We start from the raw sequence: 16844 nt of genomic DNA on the forward strand, positions 1-16844 counted from the left end.
GTATCTCAGCCCGTGCTTTGCTTTATTCCGCTATAAAGTTGGGGTACGGTCGAGTGTGTTTTAAATCACTCGGATCAGGGCAGGATGTTGAGACGGCCAGTACGGATGTGGAGAGGAGAGTGTGTCATTATGACAAAGTGGACTGACAGAGTTCCAGATAGACATTAATGGACAAGATCATTTAGAGAGAGCGAGAGAGAAAGAGCATAGGCATTTCTTTAATGCTAATTTACCTCTGCAAAACCTTTATCCTGGAATTTAAATCATAGGCAGAGGACACTCACTTTTCTGGCTTTCTAATGCATATACATGAGTGCATATTAATTTATAGTTTTAGGCTACTTCTAGATTTACTAGAATATATGTTGTCTAAATGTGCTGGTACTGTGCCATATGTTCATTTAGCAAATCTATCATCACATAATTTGTTTTGTTTTTTAAATTGTGCAGATGCTACCTTAAGGAACTTTTTCTACCTGATCAAACCCTTATAATTACTTTCATAAGTGTTACCTGTAGTTAGGTTCATTTAATCAAATTAAATAACTTTTATGACTTAAATAAAACCAGTTAAAGGAACATTCCGGGTTCAATACATGTTAAGCTCAATCGACAGCATTTTACAACTTTGTTGCCATGACGATGCAATGTCAACAAACCCTAAAACCACTGTAAAAAATTATGATTTAAACTACTTTACAGCTCAAATAATACACAAGTTTTAACAGAAGGATTAATGTAAGTGCTTTTTCTAAAATTATAAGCTTCACATTTCTGCCTTTAAACCCACCGAAAATTGGCCCCATTCACTTTCATTTTAAGTGCCTCACTGTAAACTCGATTTTTGCTTTTTGTTTTTTGTTTTTTAAGAAAAGTAGTAATCAACTTCATGCCACAAATGCTGTCGATTGAGCTTAACTTGTCTTGAACACAGAATATTCCTTTCATTTAGATAACCATTCAACACGGAACGCATTTTTAGGTTACCTGACAAAACATATTTTACAGTGTAGTGGTCAACCCATGTGGGTTTATAAATAGCCAATGCCAATATCTAGAGAGCAGGGTGGCTGACGGCCGATTTAATACTGACATATAATACAATTGCATGTCAGCAAATGTGAAAAAATGCTGAAATAAAATGAAATGACACTTATTTTGCTATATTTTTACACAAAATTCACAAAAAGAGAAATAGTTTATAATCTATTGATAAAGCGATCAGTAGATTTTGGAACCAACAATAATCTAAAAATGGCCTGATATCAGTCCATTAACTAGACTGACTGACAATACATAGCTAGAAAAACTAATAATTTGAATTTACAGCAAGTTGAACAAAATGGCATCAAGGTAAAGGATGGTCAATATAGTATAAAATTAAACAATAGCTTATACTGATTGATATCTAACTCTCACACTGCTGTCAGATATTCTGTGTCCCTATGGGAGTCCTGTATATTTTCTTTATGCTTAATATCTATAATTGACTGGTGCAAAGTGCAAAGCGATCATTCCATTATAACCACTAACGGAGTGTTTGGGGAGGCTGAGCTGGGAATTCTGGGAATTCCGAAATCCACAGGGGCTCTTTAATTCAAGACCTTGTGCTGGACTATGCTAATCTGCCAGCGGTCCATCACTCTCTCCTCTGCAACCTCTGATAATCTAAGTGACCTTGGCAGGGCTGCAGACGAGACCTGTGATTGATTTGTAATTCAAAATGAGAGCGACAGGTCTAGAGTCATGAGCTGCTGTAACTGAACCTCTCCTTCATAAACACTGCAGGGAAATCAAGAAAATAACATAAGCAGGAGTGAGATATTAATCCATGTGTGTGAGAGTGGCTGTGTCCGAAAACGAGAAAATGTGACCTTTGCAGGCAGTATACGGAAATAGGAAGACAACAAGGCACATCCAAATCCAAGTTACATTCTGTCTATAAAAAAGGAAGCATTGATGTATCCTATTCGGTGGTTGATAAAAGGATTAAAAAAAAAACAAATATTCTATCTGATGGAGCGTTTGAAATCTGCAAATCACTTAAGAAATGTCCACTTTATCAATAATTTATTTATTTTAAATCAATTTATGAGTCCATTACTACCAAGAAATAAACATTGTAGTCACAAAATATTTGCTTTGTAAACTCACTTGAATTTGAAAACCATTAGAGATGACATAAAAAATGCTTTAGAAACATCTAAATGAATAGTAAAAAATATTACTTAATATGACTGAATTGACCTGACTACATTAGGTTACACCAACAAAAATATGTTTTAAGGTTTGATCAGGTGGACCTAGATCCTTAACTTGGCAGTATGACAGCTGCTTTTGGTTATAGCCTATATACACTGCCACCATTGCTTTGGTCTCTCTGATATGTTAGAAAGGAGTGTGTGTGTGTATGTAAAGAGTGTGCGAGTGTGTGTACGGTAGTGATATCAGGTTCTGTGAGGCTTGTTACCACGCAGAGCTAATTGGCGCTGTGTGGGTCGGCTCGTTTGACCACAACTGTGTGCATTATTCATCTCCTGGCATGCAGCGGGCCGTCGCCACAACCTTTCGAGATAGACTTATTTATTATTAATAGGTAATTGTTTATTAAATGCAGAGGCTTGACCCTATTATGCCTATTACAGCCTATATAATATACACTCACTGTTTGAACGTATTCAAAAGATGTGATATGCGTTCTACAGCCTTACAGGACAGGAGAGAGGGATGGAATGACAAGCTGATGAAGTGGATGATAAGGAATGGGGAAGATATAGGCCTAAAAGGTGCAGGGTCAAAAGGAAGTCACAACTACATATATATGACAGAGGGCTATTGCTGCTTTCATGGGTCAGGTGTTTAACTTGGGAGTCAGGCAGGTTGGGACAGCAGAGTTTCAACCCAAAATACTCAGTTATAACATGTACTATTATGCTGTTGTATAATTGTATATGTCTATTAATAATGGTAAAATACATATACTGTATATACAGTGTGTGTAGATAGATAGATAGATAGATAGCTTTAAAGCGATTGTTCAAACAGGTCATGGTATGAGACTGTATCAAGATAACCTAGACAGGAAGCATTGTCCACTAGAGGTCAGTGTTGGAACAGAATTCAAACATTTCACTACTCACAGAAACCAACACTACATCCTGTCAAAACAACTCATGTACCCACACACAACCACACTGATTGTTTTAATCTAACACAGATTAAACCATCACTATAGCCAATGACTGTTATCCTAAAATAACAAACAAGGACATGGAAATTTGACTCTGAGGACAATTACTGTCATCCCAGTAGAGATGTAATGAAACTACTTGGGATCATTATAAAAAAATAAAAAATAAAAAAATAAAAAAAAAGAAGGAAAGGAAAGAAAAAAAATCATTCTTATCGGCAGAAATAGTATAAAAACCAGAACACACTTTCCATTTGCCTTTTAGTCAGCAAACATACTTTTACAGTTTATATAAGTGTGTGACAATGTATGTTCAGTCAAATATCTGCAAAGGATTCCAATAACACCCAAGAGTGTGACAGAAATTAAACAGCCTTATTAGAATTTACACATGTTGGAGAAAACTGTGTGGGAGAAAAGCACATGTGGATATGGAGAGAAATCTGAACACAAGTGTTCGTGTTTAACCGTGGAGGGCGAGAGCATTGTTTTACTTTGTCTTTCGGTACAACAAACGACAGATTTACTCGACATGAAATGTGTTATTAGCAAATTCACATATTGCATGATAAAAATCAAATCAACCCATTGGCCCATATTTAGTAAAGAGGACTAAAATATTGTAGAAGGTGTTATAATCAGAAGGTGGCATAATATTTAATTCCCTCTGTTGGGCTAGACGGTGATTACTGTGACGTGTGAGGAGAATTTGTGTGGAAGTAAAGACACTTGTAAAGAGCATCCTGAATCAGAAAAAACACATTTTAGCCCCATAAAAGTACCATTAATGAGACCTGTAATTACAGGGATAACGGTCCAAATGAGACCTCATACAAAACATTTAATAAAAGACCCCCCCCCCCACCCCCCCCAAAAAAAATATATATATTAAATAAAATGTTTTAGATATATACTTTAACTATAGATATATAGACAATAATAATAACAACAATTAATCATTGTTCATTGATTCTCCTGAAACCCGTCAAGAAAATGACCTGGTCAAATGTTTTATTTATTTATTTATTTTTTATATTTTGCATAAAGAAAATTAAGCCTATATTTTGCACACTATTTTAAGGACACTTAAACACATTTTACCCCCAAATTGCCATTACTGTAAGGCGTCCAAACGTTTTACTTTTACTGTCCCATTGTTTTTCAATGATGATTCTCATTACTGCAACACAGTCATGTTTTTAATATATTTTAGGAAAAACAGATGTTGCATTACAATGATTTTCTAAATAAAAAATTAAAGGCAGTTCCAAGGAAGTACTTCTATGATATATAAATAATTTACAATTTAAATAATATATATATATATATATATATTCACATTACGGTAATGAAAATATTATAATGCGCATCTTTTTTTCGCATTTCGGTAATGAGATTTAGGGGTAAATTGTCATGAAAACAATGTCACGTAGTAAAAATCTTAATGTACCTAAAAAGGCTTTATTTTCCATATGTAAAATATCGTTTCTTATTTGTTTCTTTTGATTTTTGAGTAAAACAGGACCAGGACATTTTCTTGACAGGTTACGTGAGGACCACCCCATTATTAACAATAAATAATATTAATAACCATCATAATCGATAATAATAATAATAATAATTACAATAATAACTTACAAAAGACAATATATTTTCAGTATCTGATGAATACGGCATGTATTGATTAATTGTAAATTTTTTCAACCACATTAAGCATCTTTGATTGTGACCAAACGCTTGACGAAACATTTGAAAACCAGTACAATGCTACAAAATTGGATCTAAGACACCTACATTAAATCACATTTTTTATTTCCCATCTTCTAACTATATGGTTAATACCTAAATGCTTTAGTAAATCCCCTGAACCATTATCATTCATTAATGTCTTAAAAAGAACACTTCGTAACAGTAATAACTGCACAAACCCACTCTGTGTATCTGTTACAGTAAGCAGCTTCAGTAAATAATAGCACACGTGTCAACCAGGCTTCAACATGCTACAGCACCTAATACGGTGTTGTGGATTAGCCCGGCTCAACCAAAGATACATTGGAAAGAGATAAACACACATCACCAGCAAACACAGTGCTGAGGATCACCCTGAAATAAAGAACAAATGAGAGATAATTATGGCCGAAGGAAGAGAGGCGGGGGGTTGGTTTCACTCAAATGCAAATGCTGCTTTGTTGCTTGCCGAGCATTCTAATACCCCGAGAGTCAAATACCTTGCTTTTTTTCACATTATGGAATTTGTCATGTTCAGTTGGAGCTGTCATATTTAAAACTGTGTGCACTAATGTGTGTAATCTGCTTCGCAACACATAATTTATGATGGATATTCCTCAAGCGAACGTTTTTTTATTTTTATTTTTTACTTTTTTCTTGCGTTCGTCTTGGTAATCACTCCACACTTATTAGGAAGCCTGTTTTGTAAATAACGATCTCCACTGAAGGATGCTAAACGCAAATGCAGGGCTTGATGGAGTGTGAGTGTTTGTAGAAGCACACATTAGGGGAGGGAAAGAGTGCGATTATAGGTATTTATATTTATTAGTGCCTCTATTTATTAGCATATGTGCCTGAATTTAAGTGCATGAATATCTGAATATTGAATATTTAAGTGCATGCATTTCTGAAGTGTTTGCCACAATGAAAAACTCTTTTTAATGGCTAAAACTGAGAAACACACAGTTTTTCTGTTTCTCATAGTGACTATATTTTATTATAAAAAACAAAACAAAAATTTTACAGTGAGTTGGTGCATATGTTGTGTACACTTACCCAGAAAGCTTTGCTTGACTTCCGCCCACCTGCTTTTGGACAGAATTGCTTTTGTATTTTTTTTATATTCCAGGAATACAGTCTTTCAAAACTCAACAATATACTCAAGCAAGACTGTGGTGTCCTCATGTATATATATATATATATATATATATATATATATATATATATATATATATATATATATATATATATTACACATATACTGTATAAATGGACTTTGTAATATGTAATGGATTTTTTAATGACCTGGAACTTACCTGGAACTGTGCAAAACTGTACTGAATTGAATTTAAATGATATAAATCTTATTTTAAATCTTAAATAAATCTTTAGTTTAAAAAAGAAAAATTAGAATAACATAAAAGGAGAATTTTTTTTATGTAGTTAATGCACACACAAAAGGAACTGAGAACACACTAAATGTTTTACATATGCCTCTTAACTCTATACCACTCCAAATATGACAGACAGCTCACCAATTCAAGGAGAGAAAGCGAGAAAGAGGGAGAGAGAGAGTCTTAATCCCTCTATCAGCCTTCAGAGTAGAGGTGATAACAGTGGGCTCTTAATAGCAGCGTGACCGCACAAAAAAGCCCTGTTTGTTCACCAGCACACCTGACACTAAAATATCAGCTGCGCTGCCACTGCCTCCTCACAAAAAAACACACTTGGATGAGGCCTCACCTCTCGTCTCGACCCTTTTCCGCCCGTTTCCCCTGAAAAGCGCCGTGAAGAGATGAAGAGAGGTGAGTTGTGGATCTGAGGGACTGCGATCCTCACTCTGAGCTCGGGGCCGCTGGGAGCCGTGGCCAATCGAATGTGAGACCCCACACACACCTCTGCACAAATGTGATGTGATGATGGAAATCTGCCCACTCTGGGCTTCATGTAGAGCAGGGACAGTTAAAGGCATCTCAAAAACATCAGGTGTAGCATGTAAAAAATAGAAAAAAAAAAAAAAACAAAGGCAAACTGCACAAAACAATGCATGGATTCCTTCACAAAAAAGAGATTTCATAAAAAAAAGAAATTAAGAATTGATTACTGTCAAATTGTTTGTTTGGTTACTTAAAAAAATGGCTGTAACTTCAGGTAGCCATTTATGAAAAATTAACTGGTTTTATCCAAGCTGAATAAATCAGCCTGACTTTATTAGGTCAACACTTTACAATAAGGTTGTATTCGTTAACACTAGTTAACTACATTAGTTAACATGAACTAACAATTAACAAAACTTTTGTAACACTTTACAATACGGTTCCATTGGTTAATATTAGTTAATGCATTAGGTATCATGAACTAACAATGAACAATATATTATTTCAGCATTTATTAATCTCTGTTAATGTTAGTTAATAAAAATACAATTGTTCATTGTTAGTTCATTTTAGTTCACAGTGCAGTAACATATACAACTTTTGATATAAAAATGTATAACTATATGTTTAAATTAACATTAACCAAGATTAATACATTCTGTAGAAGTATTGTTCATTGTTAGTTCACGTTAACTAATGTTAATAAATGTAACCTTATAGTTGTTTTACTATACTTTACCAATCCTTAGTAATCAAGGTTTATGTTAATTTCTACTTATAGTAATACATTTTTTAACATTAAAAGTTGTATGTTGTTGTATTGTATTGTTTTTTGTTTATTAAAACTTTATTGTAAAGTATTACTGCAGTTTTTAAGGGGTAGATCAGGTAACAACTTTTCATTTTTCACTTTTCCAGTGTTTTCTCACCTTTTTCTGTAGCTTTTCCTATAAAATGTATAATACTTTCAACAAATACATATAAATCTTGCAGTAAAACAAGACCACATTATTTTTTACATTTACTCTGGTAATATCAAGATTTATTTGGAAATGCACCATGTAAATAACATGGTAAATGAATATGGCATCAGTACCAGTACATACAGTACCATTGTATATTAAATTGTTAAGTCTCATACAACTATTATCATGAGTTCTCTTCAGTTTTAAAGTGTCCATCCATCCTGTTCCTTAATTTGGCACTGTTACCTGGATCAGTCCTGGCAGTGTAATAAAGTGAATGATGGATCTCTGAACTCTAGAGCAGAGAAGCTCTGGAGTTCTGTTCACAGCCAAACACAATGGTTATTAAAAAGCAGCCATGCTGGAATAAATAAGAAAGAGAACGATGTACAGCAATGACTCATAAACATTTCCAAATGTGGAACTATAGTGGTTAAAGTAGTCCAAGCAGATCGGAAAGTATGAAGCGTGTGGAAATTTGCACATTAATGTTTTGTCTTCATTTACTTGATCTGTAGCATCAGAAGAACAATTTTTAATGGATCTAATGAGCTGTACATGCAGTGCATTCAGAAAGCATTCAGACCCCTTCATTTTTTCACATTTTGTTATGTTGCAGCCTTATGCTAAAATGCTTATCATTTTTCCCCACATCAATCTACACTCCATATCCCATAATGACAAATCAAAAAACATATTTGATAACTTTGCACATTTATTAAAAAGAAAAAACTGAAATATCACATTGACATAAGAATTCAGACCCTAAACTCAGAACTTAGTTGAAGCACCTTTGGCAGCGATTACAGCCTCAAGTCTTTTTGGGTATGATGCGAAAAGCTTTGCACACCTGGATTTGGGGATTTTCTGCCATTCTTCTCTGCAGATCCTCTCAAGCTCTGTCAGGTTGGATGGGGACCGTCGATGAACAGCCATTTTCAGGTCTCTCCAGAGATGTTCGATTGGGTTCAAATCTGGGCTCTGGCTGAGTCACTCAAGGACATTCACAGAGTTGTCCCTAAGACACTCTTGCATTGTCTTGGCTGTGTGCTTAGGGTCATTGTCCTGATGGAAGGTGAACCTTCGGCCTAATTTGAGGTCCTGAGCGCTCTGGACCAGGTTTTCACTAAGGATATCTCTGTATTTTGCTGTGTTCAGCTTTCCTTTGACCCTGACCTGTCCCTGCCTCTGAAAAACACCCCCACAACATGATGCTTCCACCACCATGCTTCACCGTTACGATGGTATTGTGCAGATGATGAGCGGTGCCTGGTTTCCTCCAGACATGATGCTTGGAATTGAGGCCAAACAGTTCAATCTTTGTTTCATCAGACCAGAGAATCTTGTTTCTCACAGTCTGAGAGTCCTTTATGTGCTTTTTTTATGTGTCTTGCACTAAGGAGAGGCTTCTGTCTGGCCACTCTGCCATAAAGCCCAGATCAGTGGAGTGTTGCAGTGATGGTTGTCCTTCTGCAAGTTTCTCCATTCTCCACACATGATCTCTGGAGCTCAACCAAAGTGACCATCAGGCTCTTGGTCACCTCTCTTACCAAGGCGCTTTTCCCCTGATTGCTCGGTCTGGCCAGGCGGCCAGCTCTAGGAAGAGTCCTGGTTGTTCCAAACTTCTTCCATTTAAGAATTATGGAGGCCACTGTGCTCTTGGGAACCTTCAATGCAGCCAAAATTGTTTGTAGCCTTCCCCAGATCTGTGCTTCGACACAATCCTGTCTCTGAGCTCTGCAGACAGTTCCTTTGACCTCATGGTTTGGTTTTTGCACTGATATGCATTTTCAGCTGTGAGACCTTATATAGACAGCTGTGTGTCTTTACAAATCATGTCCAATCAATTGAATTTGCCACAGGTGGACTCCAATCAAAGTGTAGAAACGTCTCAAAGATGATCCAGAGAAATGGGATGCAACTGAGCTAAATTTCAAGTGTCATAGCAAAGGGTCTAAATATTTATGTCAATGTGATTTTTCATTTTTTTCTTTTTAATAAATTTGCAAAGTTATCAAAAATCTGGTTTTTGCTTTGTCATTATGGGGTTTGGAGTGTAGACTGATATGATTTTTTTTAAAAGCATTTTAGCATAAGGCTGCAACATAAAATGTGAAAAAAATAAAAAATCTGAATACTTGAATGCACTGTATCTGAATAACGAATCAACAGTAGCTTCAACTCATTGAATTTGTGTTGAATCTTGTATTGTTTTTCAGATTCTTGTATTGCTTGACAGCATCCTGTGATTTTCTCAGACAGTGAACCTCTGTCAGAAAAACAGGATATGAAGAAATCACATGTTTTCCCCCAGAGAACAGCCCTTTCAGCTGCCAATCAATTTAACTTTGAGATCCATCCACCTACCTATGGAGGGAAACACAGGAGACAGGGGGCCACACTGCCTCTCCATACCAGCAGGGGTGACCTCAAGGTGGGCTGTTCTGCACAGCTGCGGAGGGGACGTGACACACCTGTGCATTACAGAAACGTTCAGTTAGCTACATTTAGCCTGAATACATCACTCTCCATGCCTGCTTCAGAATACAGGCACATGTTTTTGTGGAAAGCACCAGGATTTCATTATTGTAGTTCTGCGAGCATATGGAGCATGAGGCAAATTGCTAAATTAGAGCAGACAGCCGATGGCCTGCATGTAAACATTTCATAACGTCAAAAGGAAAGTTGCGGTTAACCGCAGACAGCACGCCATAAGATTCCTTAAACAGGGATAGTTTGCCACAAAATTATTTACTCATCCTCATGTTGTTCCAAACCCATATAACATACTTTCTTCCATGGAATACATAAGTTGATGTTAGGCACTAAATTAGTCTTAGTCACCATTCATCATTGCACCTTTTTTTTCTCTCCATACAATGAAAATGAATGGTGATTGAGGCAGTCATTCTGCCTAAGATCTCCTTTGGTGTTCAACAGAAGAAAGGCCTCTTGGTTTGAAACATATGAGGGTGAGTAAATGATGACATAACTTTCATTTTTGGGTGAACTATCCCTTGAAAACTTTTTGCACCGGACCAGTGTTTTGAAAGTGGACCTCTCAGACAAAACGGTTTAATCAGAAAAGACTGTTTTACTTCAAGCAAATCAAGCAATACGTTTCTTCTCAAACAACAATCCCCTAAACTAAATATAGCGTCTGGCCTTTGGTGTCTGTATACCATAATTCAGTCATGCAGACAAAAACAGAAATGTTATTTTCACACGCTCCTTATCTCCCATCCATGTGCTAGGATTTAACGCTAAAACAACATACACGGGTCAGATGGCTTAGCTCTGTACACGGCTCATATGTTAAGAAAGATGTTACACTCCTGTCAGGACAGCTCCCATCTTGTTTTACCAGGTGGAGCTGCCTCAGTCACTTGTGGTTTGATATAAACCAACTGCCGAGGGCCGATACCAGTTTAGTCTGAGAAAATCAGCCAGAGCAAACAAATACATGTCGGGCCCACCAATAACGCTGCATCTGACAACCATTAACCATGTATCAATGGTAGAGAGAGAGAGGGAAGGAGAGAGAGGGAGCAGGAGAGAGTGAACCTTTAATTGACCAGATCCAGTTTCGAAGCCAGTAAATAAACAAAGATCCATGGCATCATCCTTCATCAGTGATGAAGGGGCCTCTGGTACTGTATGTGCAGGGAAAGATGCACACCTGCACTAAGGGGCCTCTTTCCGCTTGCACAACTACAGTACACTGCAGTTGGTCCATCTGAAACATTGCAAAGACAGACCTCCACCTACATACTGTACAGTACACAAATTTGACACAGTTGCTATTTACTTTTTCACACTAAACAGTACACTTTCTGTAATAGTAGGGCCATTGACTCTTATGGGTTGAATTAGTAGATTTTCTCATTATATCCATTCTACTTTTTAAAGCAACAAAATCATACCGCAGACTTACTTACTTAAAGACTTATTGGCTCAAGCCAAAAGAGCCCAAGCATGTAAGATAATCTGGACCCAAGATGTGGCATGAATCGCTCCTTTAATTTAATTTAATTAAATTTGATTTTTTTCATTTGTTCTATCATCCATCAGGTCAAAATTACTCAAAAGTGATAGCAAACCTCTCCTCAACAAGCTGCATAATCTGAGGTATCATGTATTATGTCTGTAGCACAAACAGTGTGGAACGAGTTTCATGGAAAACTGGGTACTTCTGAGGATTTTGGTGTATCGCTGTATTGCAAAACACCACCTTATAGTACAGAATGCATGTTCAATCAGAGGTTGCGCTACAAATAAACATTATCCGTCACTTGGACTTGGACATTTTCATCATCGTTATTTTTATTAGTCAATTGTTACTTTTGCATTATTTCAGAATTAAAAAGTGCCCTTTCTTGTCGAAAAAAGATGGTTAAAATTCAAACTGATGCACTAGTTCATTTCATGCCTCCTAAATGCTTTTCTTTCTTGTTTTATCTGTCAAAAAGTTGCTAGCACTGTCAAGCTTTCCTACCTGTCTCTGTTTTTCTGCACTGTAAAAAAAGCCTGTTGTTTTTACAAAAGAAAAAAAAAAAAAACCTGGCAGCTGTTGTTGCCACAATAATTATGTAAAAAATACAGTAAAAATGCTTTTAAAATGGTTGTTTTTACATTTACATATTTGGCAGATGCTTTTATCCAAAGCGACTTACAGTGCACTTATTGCAGGGACAATCCCCCCGGAGCAACCTGGAGTTAAGTGTCATGCTCAAGGACACAATGGTGGTGGCTGTGGGGATTGAACCAGCAACACTCTGATTACCAGTTATGTGCTTTAGCCCACTACGTCGCCACCACCACCACCACTTTTTAAGGTATATTTTATGGTGCAGTACCGTCGTTTATATTATTAAATGACAAACTAAAAATTTAACCTTCTGAAACTGTATAAATCTGCTTTTAACTTTATAATGTGTTGTTAACCACCGTAGTAACTACAGTAGGGAACATAATGACATGAAGTTCATCAATAGTGGCTCTTCCAGGAGCAATGACCAATAAACATGTAGAGACAGTGCTCAGTGTCACTCACACAAACACTAAACACCATCAGGGTAACACATGTGAAATTTAAATTATACAATAAACATTACCCCAAAGTACATAACTGATATTAAAAATAAGAAGAAACATAACTATTCCCATAAAATATAATGAAATGTAATGAGTCACGCAGGGAATTCTGGGAACGTCCGATTACTAGTTTTTATCATAATTTTAACAATAATTTACCGTAAAAAGTACATTTAATCTCTGTAATTATACGTGAAAATCATACTTTTTACATCTAAAAAATGTAATTTTTACTGTCTTTACTGTAATGTATTGTCTTTTTAAATATATAAAAAAATGTAACATACATTTTACGGTAACTACTTGTTAACCAATTTCCGTTTTTTTTTTACTGTAGCATTTTTACAGTCATTTACCATTAAAATTACAGAATTTTTTTATAGTGTGCACACATGAAAGCAATCACACTGAGTAAATTATCTCAGGAATTATTAAATAACATAAATACATAAAATTGTATTAAACATGCAATTATATATAATACACAGTGTAGTCATCAAAAAGTTTCCACAAAAAAATTTAAAAAAATAAAAGATTTTTGCTGCTTGTTCAGTTGACTTAATTAAAATGAACACAAGCAACACAATTCTAGAAAAAAATTTCACAACTTGATTTCATTGTGTTTTATCCATTTAAATTTGTATAAAGGAAGTTTACTTAATCCATTTGAGTTTGGATTACATGATACTTTTTGTGGTGTTAATGTAGCATGGATGAAACTGGGAAGGGGATTCCATTTCCCATCATGCTTTGCATGGGACTCGATAGGAGGAGTAATTTTAAAATGAAGTGTTATTTTATGTGCTTTTGTGCAAAATGAATATAAAGCGTGATCCTCGTTAATCTTTACTGTTTTTTATGTTGAGATTTAGAAGAGTTTCTGTTTGTAACATTTGCAGGAACGAGGCGAGAGAAGGAGGATCTATGTGCAGGCTTTTTTATAAAATTTTATAAAATAAACATAAAAAACTCAAAACACGACCACAGAACAAACCGTTACATCCATGAAGGAAAAGAACTGACAAAGGTAACATGAGGGCATTATATACACAAGACTTAACAAGGGTAACAAGACACAGCTGGGATAATCACAGGGAACACAGAGAACAGAGACAACTAAAACCCAAAACCAAACTTCAAACTAAAAGTCTTAGTCCTCCTAGCGATCTCTAGTGACCGCTAGGGCAAATGTCCCAAGTGTTACACACGTTGGAGTTACCAATTTATGGTGAAGAGTGGAGCTTGTGTTAACGATGAGGACAGGTAGATGACGCAAATTAAATTGATTGCTCGCTTAGTTACAATTTAGCATGCTCAAATTTACTTTCACTGGTTAGTACATAAAGAAGTAAAAGAGATTTATTTGAGTTACACTGACACGTCTAATTTTGTTGGGTTTACCCAATTCAAGTTCTTTCTACACAAAGTGTTTGTGTTGAGATTAAATTGTAATTTTAAGTTAAGAAAAGATATGAAACAACTGTCCAACATTCAATCAAGTTCAGCCAAAAAGCAATTTTTTTAAGTGCCTTGCTGACTTTCATGGATATCATAGAAATATTGGTTGGTGTGTTGATCCTTTGAGTCAGATTGCATTCTCACCACAAGCAAACCATTCCAGGGGTGGTTGAGGTTGTCTTAGACCGATTGTTTTGATGCAAGACATGAGTGCAATTGCTGTGTTCAAATATGCCTAAATGAACCGAACTAAGGGAGAAAATGCTCCATGTTTCGAAACAAATCCTCCAAATGAGCTAGGTGTGAAAATGTCCTAAAACAGCCTGAAAAATATCACACTGAATCCAACACATAGAAATCTACCTTGGAACATCCGCTGAAAGCTCTCACCGCCTGCCACATATTGTAAATATCCACAAAGAGTAAAATAACAGTTGTGAGTCAATAATGCAAGCACTTATCTAACAAACAAGACCGAACGATGGTGTCAGTATGCATTTACTGAAAACATGCCCTAGATTTTATTTCCTCCAGTTCAGCACAGTTCTTTGGTGATGAGAAATTTGCTGTGTTAAGCAATTCTAGAGTGCCAGGGTGACTGAAGCGTGCTCATAACACGTAGGTCTCCTGGGAATGCTAAATTGTTATAAAGCAAGGAAAAGCTTTTGCATTGATGGCTGAAAAGTGAAAGGCGCTCATATTGGTAACATGGCCCTCCAGAGCAGGGTTTTCTTCTCACAGAGCAAAAAAGAGCTGAGAAGACAGAGAGAAAGAGAAAAAGTGGTGAAAAGAGATGGCTCTGTGCTTGTTTCAATTGGCACACCTGCTTTGAGAAACTTGGCTCGAACAGAGAGGTCTAAAAGTTAATTACACCCTCGGTATGGCCAAGAGAAATGTTGCTAACTGACGTAACCTGATAATAATTTCAATTTTGCTGACAGTTATAAACTCATCAAGTTGCAGCCTAGGGCTTGCACAACTCACACAAAGAATGCCTGTGTCTTTGAATTCAGTCCCACGACTAATTCACTACCGCTCTTGGCTGTCTAAATTAGCGTCTTAAATTATAGAACGAAATATATCGTGGTTAATAAAGAACGTTCACAATGGACATAGCTGTGCACGCTTGCCTTAGTGTTTGCATTGCAAAATGTTCTGAAAACAGCATTAAACTTCACACGCAATCACAGTTAGCAGCAATTTTGTTTCCATGGTGCACAGAAACATGTGGCACAAACATACACAAGGGAAAGCATAAAATTATGTCGTTTGGATACCAGTAACACTGACATGATACAGTTTGTCTAACTTCGTTCCCTGTGATTTGTTAACCATTGAAACAAACTCCATAGCAGACCACCACACATAACTGCTTTTTTGTGCTCGTATACAGTTTGCATTTATTCTAAAAACCTTAAAAATGTATAACTCCAGTTGAAAAGAGGTGGTTCATTTTGCCCCAATAGTGTAAATCTAATAAAAACTGTCCAAAATCAAAAGCAAGAAGTGAAAAATTATACAGTATATTGTTAAAAGACAAAGAAGCCTATTTTAGGACCATTAAGATTTTTTGCATTGTGACATTATTTTCATGACAATTAGGCCCACCAATACTTATTACTGTATTGCAAATAAAGAAATTATTATTACTATAATGCGAAAAATAATGATATTATTACAAGTATACAAGTTACAATCTACATCGGAATGTATTTTTACATTACAGTGTTTGTTGTATTGCCTTTAATTTAAGCAATGATTTTTAATAACAATATACATTTAATTTACAATATTTTTAGGCTATTATTGTAGTTCCTTTGATTTTGGGGTGAAATGCAACCTGGATATATTTTTGTGAGTCTCACCTAATAAGACACATCATAAAGAATATGTTTCACCACCTTTGTCAATGAAAACTGGAGAAGGACTCTCTCTTCCTCCCCCTTCTTTCTTTTTTCGCACTGCGTGGGTGTCCGACTCTGGAGATTTCATCGGCCTCTCTGCAGAACAAAGGCCTTCAATCACGCCACAGCCTCCTGCTTTTTATATACTCGCTAATAAATATTAATTACCTTCAGCATACCTAATAAACAACATGTAGATAAGCCAAACCAAAAATAACTTCATTCTGTGTTGCATGGGCTTGTAAACACATGTGAACACACACACATACACACAAAAAGGTAAAATTATACATATACAAATACTTTAACATATGTAAAGGGACAAAGTACAGTCATCCGGTCATTATGGCAAAAAAAAACGTATCGTGACAGGACGATAAGTCTGACTCAAGGGGGATTATTTTGAGATAATGACCAGCTGACTGAACATTATCCTACTAGTTACATGGTGTGACGAGGAGGAGGGCGTGGCCAGGCTGTGAGGACGCACACCCGGCGCTGAATTGTCCTAATCAGCCAAGAGGGGGATAAAGACGAGCCGGAGGTGCCAGTTCGAGAGAGAGAGACACTCGCGGCCGCTGTGTGTGTGTCTGTGTGTTTATGTTTGCTTAAGTTGATTTATGTCATT

This window comes from Myxocyprinus asiaticus, chromosome 45, assembly GCF_019703515.2.
Source record: "Myxocyprinus asiaticus isolate MX2 ecotype Aquarium Trade chromosome 45, UBuf_Myxa_2, whole genome shotgun sequence".
Taxonomy (NCBI): Eukaryota; Metazoa; Chordata; class Actinopteri; order Cypriniformes; family Catostomidae; genus Myxocyprinus; species Myxocyprinus asiaticus.